Consider the following 6,462-nt stretch of genomic DNA (forward strand, 5'->3'; position numbering starts at 1 on the left):
CATATATTTATTCCTTCCACAGGTGTACATAGTGCCAAATAGAGCAGCGAGGCTGCTGTCAGCAGAGAATCTCCCTACGGCAGCTTGTTTAACTTGCATAGCAACAAGACTATAAAGATTTGTCACATAAAAGAATAACAAGTGCTCAGCTGCTGCAGAGCCACATCTGGACCAGCGCTTCTGCACATGTGATGGGGATTTGCCTCTGTGGGAGAAAAGCCAAGAACTCGACCAGACTAAACTTTCCCACTTAGAACAATGGCTCTGTAGGGTTTCATAGAAGTGTAACCACATGGGCAGGTTTTTCAAAATATGTAAAGTGCCTTGCGGTGAAATCCAGAAACCATCCAAGTAGAGTTCACAAGGCACAGGAAAGAAAGTTCAGAATGTATGAAAATGGCCAATGCTAATTGAAATCACTGGTTTCCATTAGCAGTCAATTTCAAAATGATTTTATTTTGGAGGGAGAAAGCCAAGCATTCCTGACGTGACAAGAAGGTCTGTGGAACACTGTCAGATCATGCTGGGTTATCAGGTTAAAGCCCACACCAGCTGGAGTGTATGCTGTCATTAAAACCATCAAAATCCAAGTCAAAGACATTCTCGGGGATTATTTTAGCTTTTCATAGTTCTAAGGGTTCATGTCTAGTTTGAATCAGCAAAGATTCAAGTAATAAGAACCTGATAGATTAGCAATACTTCCTGTTTCCCGCCTCTGCGTGGACTTCATTTATCAAACACTGTCTGCTTGTTGATGGGGCAAGCTGTTCAGTAACATATTGCATTAACCACTGAGGAATTACTGCCGTCTTTATACAGATTCCTCTATTTTGGGGAACTCAAATATAATTTGACAAATTAGCACAGTCAGCAATGACTGCCTGAAGTGTGAAACCCATGGACATCATAAAATAAATGTTCAACTTTGTGAAGCTCTGGCAGGGCTTTCTGTTGATGTGGGAAAACTCCTGAGTTTGTGCTGCAGAAACAAAGTGAGGTATTTGGTTGAATCAGAACTGGATTTAAAGCTCTTCACACTTCAGAATTTCTCACCTCTGCATAAATCTTGTTACACATGATTCAAGTATTAAGGTGCCACTGAGGTTTGAAAGTTCAGAGAGCATCTGCAGCATCTCATTCTGGATTTTCTGTGTACTATTTCACGAAGCAGTGGTTGGTTAAAATGTTTTGCTTCCTCTTTGGTGTCTGTATCAGTCACAATGCAAGTTGCAGCCTTCAAATTGCTTAACAGCGCTGTGATGAAAGCATTCACTGTAACGTCAGAAATTACGTATTTGGTGGAATCTGAACTGAGCGTAAAGCTCTTCACACTCTTCATCAGGCTGCTTTTTTGACTTTTTGTCACATCATGTTCAAACACTAGCGGCGCAGTGCAGTTGGAAGTTATGCATGCCCATGCATCTCTATGTCTTTCTTTCCACCATGTTTTACAGGTGATGTTGCACCCGTTGCAATGTGCACGATTACAAGCCTGGTCCATGTTGACCTTTTCTGCAGCTGCTCTAGCATTTTTAGATTTTTTGTTTCTTCTTCTTTGTACCCAGACCTTTCTTTTCTTGCACCTTGTGACAAGCCATCTTATTATTCACTTTTTGCAGACATGGATAATGATGCGCTTCAATTTCCCAATAACAACAACTGCCCAATAACAACTGAGCACCCAAAGTAGGGTACAGTGTATAAAAATGACTGTAAGTATCCTTGTATGAAAGCTGAGAGTCTGCACTTTAAGTCCATATTCAGCATATAAATGTAAGTTAAATATGTTTTGCTACACAGTTAGAACAAAATAAAAATTGTGTCAGCATTATGTCAGTCCTTAATAGTCATAAATAACTAAATAATAATGGTTATATATTAATCTCTCCATTTTTTAAACTCTGTGTCCATTTCAGGATTGCGAGGGAGCCTATCCCTGTCACGATCCTGGGTCATTTGACCCAGCGTTTTGAGTTTTAATATATTTGGATGTTTATGGGTTATGTTTAAGTTCTTCGGGTTAAGTTCATTTCTTTTACGCCTAGGTTGCCGTTATAATTCATTGTCTATTATTCTCCTTGTGTCTTCAGCCCCTGTGTTTAAGTCCCCCTCGCCCCTCATGTGTCTCATGTCTGTGTTTTATGTTGTCAAGTTTGTGTTGTCATGTCTGCATCTCATTATGTTTAATGTTTTATTTTGAAGAGGTCTTGTGTTTCTGTGCTCAGCATGTTTAGTTTTACTCTTCCCCTGTGACGTTGTTATGTTCATTTGTGTCAGCTGTTTCCCCATGTGTGTCCGCTTGCCCTGATCACCTCCTGTGTGTATTTAGTGTGTGTGTTTTCATTCATTCCTCGTCTGGTTGTCTGCTTTGTTCATGTCATGTTTCCAGGTTTTTCTGTATATCTATGCCAGGTCTCCATGTTTAAGGTTTTTTTCATGTTTTAATCTTAGTTCACCCAGTTTAGGTTATTGTTTAGTTTTCACCCTTGCCCTTTGTTTGTATTTATCTTAATAAATGACTCGTTCTCTGTTAAGATTGCGTTTTGTTCTTGCGTGCCTGCACTTGGGTCTTCTTCCTCACGCCCACACAGGCAGCTTGTCAGCCAGACTGTGACAATCTCAGCTGTCAGTGAGTGAGAGCCTGGGTACAATCTGTAAAGGTCCATCACCGGGCAAACGGTGATAAACGGACAATATAATATTGTGTAATATAAGAATAGCAGGATATTTATAATTAGAGCTATTTTTTTTATATTACAAAATTTTAAAAATATATATTATTTAATGAACTAGTTACTGTTCTCACTGTGTTGGAACACCTGTGACCACATCGTTTCTCCTGGGATCAATGCAGTATCCTGACACACTTACACCAGTGGATTTGAACCCAGGACCTCTTTGTTATGATGCAACAGTGCTAACTGCACAACTGTACCACTGTCATAAATAATTCATAAATCTTCATTCCTTTTGTCACATTGTCCCCTGTGGCTATTAGGGTGTTATTGAGAAACTGTATATACTATAGGCATGCGGAAGAGGAAAAATCACTCACAGTATGTCTAAATTACTAACAAATAAATAAAAAAATATGCAGAGCAGAGATTTTTTTCAGTTTACTGATCTCTAATATATTAAAAGCTATCATGCTTTACTATTTTCACACTGAAGAGCCATTTGCTAATTGTTACGTTATCCTATAAAACTAAGATTCTAGCCAATCAAAAATGTGATTTCAAAAATGTAGCTGCTGTCTTCACAGGGTCTTGATTTTTGCACAGTTTATCCCAATGTGAGAATGTGATTGGACTCTCACTGCATTGCACTGGTGATATATGTGAAGGGTATTTTGCACAAAATGCCAGATGGAAAACACCCCAAAAGGGAGCTTGTTGTTACATCCAAAAGAAATGTTGACCCATTATCAGTAAACTCAGTTCAAATCAACAATATAAGTTGCTGTAGTAGCACTTTGGGCTGTCTGATACATTCCACTGCCAATGTCGCATAAATCTTGTTACAGATGTTCTGGACATTAAACAGTCACTGAGGTTTAAAGGTTCAGAAGCTCATTCTGGATTTTCTGTGTACTTTTTACCCCAAGAAGTGGTTGGAGAAAATTTTTGGTTTCTGTTTTAGTTGCAATGCAAGTTGCAGCCTCCAAATTGCTTAACTGCACTGTGATGCAAGCATTCATTACAACGTCTAACCCCCAGTTTGTTTGTGTTCGGTGAAGAGTTATTGCCTGAGGGTCATTGTTCTTGCAGTGTTAGACTTTTCTCACCGCTATAACTGCTGAAACCTGTCTGAAAGAAAGAAAGATGGGGCTGTGTGCATATTGTAGCATCTCAAATGTAGCTGAAATCAAGACATTTTGTCACAGAAAAATTTGGGAGCCCCAAAGTATAAAAGGACGATGTTGAGTCTATTTCGGCTTCTCAAATATTTCATATTTATAACAAAAATGATCAGAATTGACTTTTCAGTTATTACAGGTTGACTCTATCACCTGGCTGGGCCTTTTTGTGTGGAGCTTGCATCTTCTCCTCGTGTTTGCGTGGGTTCTCTCTGGGTACTCTGGCTTCCTCCCACAGTCATTGACATGCAGTTAGTGGGGCTAGGTTACCTGGCAATTCTAAATTGCCCATAGGGGTGAATGTGATACCAAATGGTTGTCTGTCTTTCTTAGCCCTGCAACAGACTGGCATTCTGTCCAGGATATGCCCCACCTCTCACACTATGGTAGCTCCAGGCCCCCTCTTACCCTGATAGGGATAAATGGAAGAGAACGGATGGCTGGATGGATTGATAGTATATGTACCATATTGTTTCATATGCTAAATTACACTTATACACTGATATGCTGAATAAGTGAGAGGCTAATTGTCTTTATGTTATTCATGTACTGTCTCACAGTTAATTGCAACATATGCTTGCCTGTGGGATATGTTAAAAAGCCAGCAATTTTCCATGGAGTTAGCTCATAGGTTTGAGCTTACTGTACAGTGATAAATACACCCTATCATCGGTGATTAACTGATGCATGGCTGCTGAATGCTGGATCCTGCGTGTTAGGAAAGCAAAGAGTTGTTTGTGGTCTCTGTGTCATTCTGCGGTTTACTATTATTCATTGTTAAGTGGTTTGTTGTGTCCCAGCAACTTGAGGCCTAATTTAGTGCCTTATTTGTTTAGCAGACCTGTCTCCCTTGGTTTCCCCACATATACATTATTTTCCCACACCACACCACTGCTGAAATGAATGCAACCTCAACATTAGTTTAATTGTGAACGTACGGCTTGTCCTGCGGTCCAACGGTTCAGAGAAGCCACACATGATCAATTAGTGCATAAGAGTATGTGGTTTTCAGCTCCCCCTTCTTCCTGATTATTATTCTAATATACAACAAAAGCTCCTGTGATGGTTGTGACTGGTAGAAATACACATTGGGAAAGGTGTACTTAACACTTCACACTTAACACTCTTCCTGCTTACTTGAGGGGCAATTTATCACTGTTTTCTAAAAATTCTTATATAAACCTTTGTTTTTTTCTTTTTCTGGTGTTAAATGAACTCAGAGTTTGTTTAGTTGCAATTCCAGCCACTATTTTGATTGGCAATGTTGTGGCAACGTTTGTCAAATCAAGAGCTAGGGTGTGATGCGTTCGGATATTTCCAGTTTCTTCGTGCTTTTTCAGGCTTTGTCACGCTGAGTTTCTTGTTCCTTCACATAAAAACATCTGTTTCTTATTGAGGTCTAGCTTCTTATTTAGCACATGTGGTCAGCTGTTTTAGAGCCTTATGAATAAGACTGTATTTTGGCTCTTTGTGTTTTATGTTCCCGCACCCAGATAGGATGGTTGTACCCGGGTTGCAAAGTCTACTTTTAATGACTTGACTTTAGCATTTCAGCCGTTCTCATCTTTCTTCTTTGAGATTGGATTAGGGTCTAGTTCATTAAGCCAACTGAGCAGAGGAGAAGCCCTAGCACACAGTTACCACCGATACCTGCCTGTGTCGGCATCCACGCATCACACCCATCACACCCATCGCACCTGTCATCCTATCGCCTGTCTCATGTGGCTGCTAGAGGAACTGTAGTTTTTGGTAATTCTGTGTTGGCTTCAGTTTTCAGCATTAGATTTTTAGATTTGACTGACTCAAGTGTAATGAATTTAATTAAGAGTGTAGTCCAGCACTTAATAAAAAGTAATAGCAAGTAAAGTTTTTTAATTCATTACTTTATATATTTTTTCATATTTTAAAAAAGCAAGAAAACATAAGCACACTTCCTCATTGCATGGATTGTACACCAGTATGGGTCACATAAGGTAATCAGCTACAGGGAAATAAACAGTCCAGGCCCACTGAGTCTCTGATAGCTGAGGACTGAGAGTGAATTGTGTCCACTAAGTTAATCGTGTTCACGTGAAGATTCGTGCTTGTCCTTTTCTCTGTGTTTTCCTTTTTTCAAAAATTTTTTGCCCACATTTCAAATTTTGTTTTGTACTTTTCAATAAAATGACTGAATGTCACACCAGATCTAACAGATATATGCAGAGTGCTAAGCAAGTCTGTTATACATGGAGGCCAGGTAATCAGGCAAGTAAAAGAGAAACTGAAAATAAACAAAATAAATTGAATATTTCTTAGAAGATCCCAGGAAGATAACTGCCAGACCTGTTGAAACAAGAAGTTACTTAAATAAAACCTGTCTGACAAAGTGAAGCAAGATCTCAAAAAGCAAAACCTCATTCCATAATATAACGACATCTTTCAGTCTGTAAGGGATTACAGATGAATTCCTAAGGCTTTGGGATTCCAGTGAGCCACAGTGAGAGCCACAATACTCATCGAGAAGGTCACAAAAGAACCCCTAACAACATCTAATGAACTGCAAATGTGTATGCCTCAGTTAAGGTCAGAGTTCATGATTCAACATTAAGAAAGAGATGGGAGACATG

Source organism: Oreochromis niloticus, linkage group LG7 (assembly GCF_001858045.2).
Source record: "Oreochromis niloticus isolate F11D_XX linkage group LG7, O_niloticus_UMD_NMBU, whole genome shotgun sequence".
Taxonomy (NCBI): Eukaryota; Metazoa; Chordata; class Actinopteri; order Cichliformes; family Cichlidae; genus Oreochromis; species Oreochromis niloticus.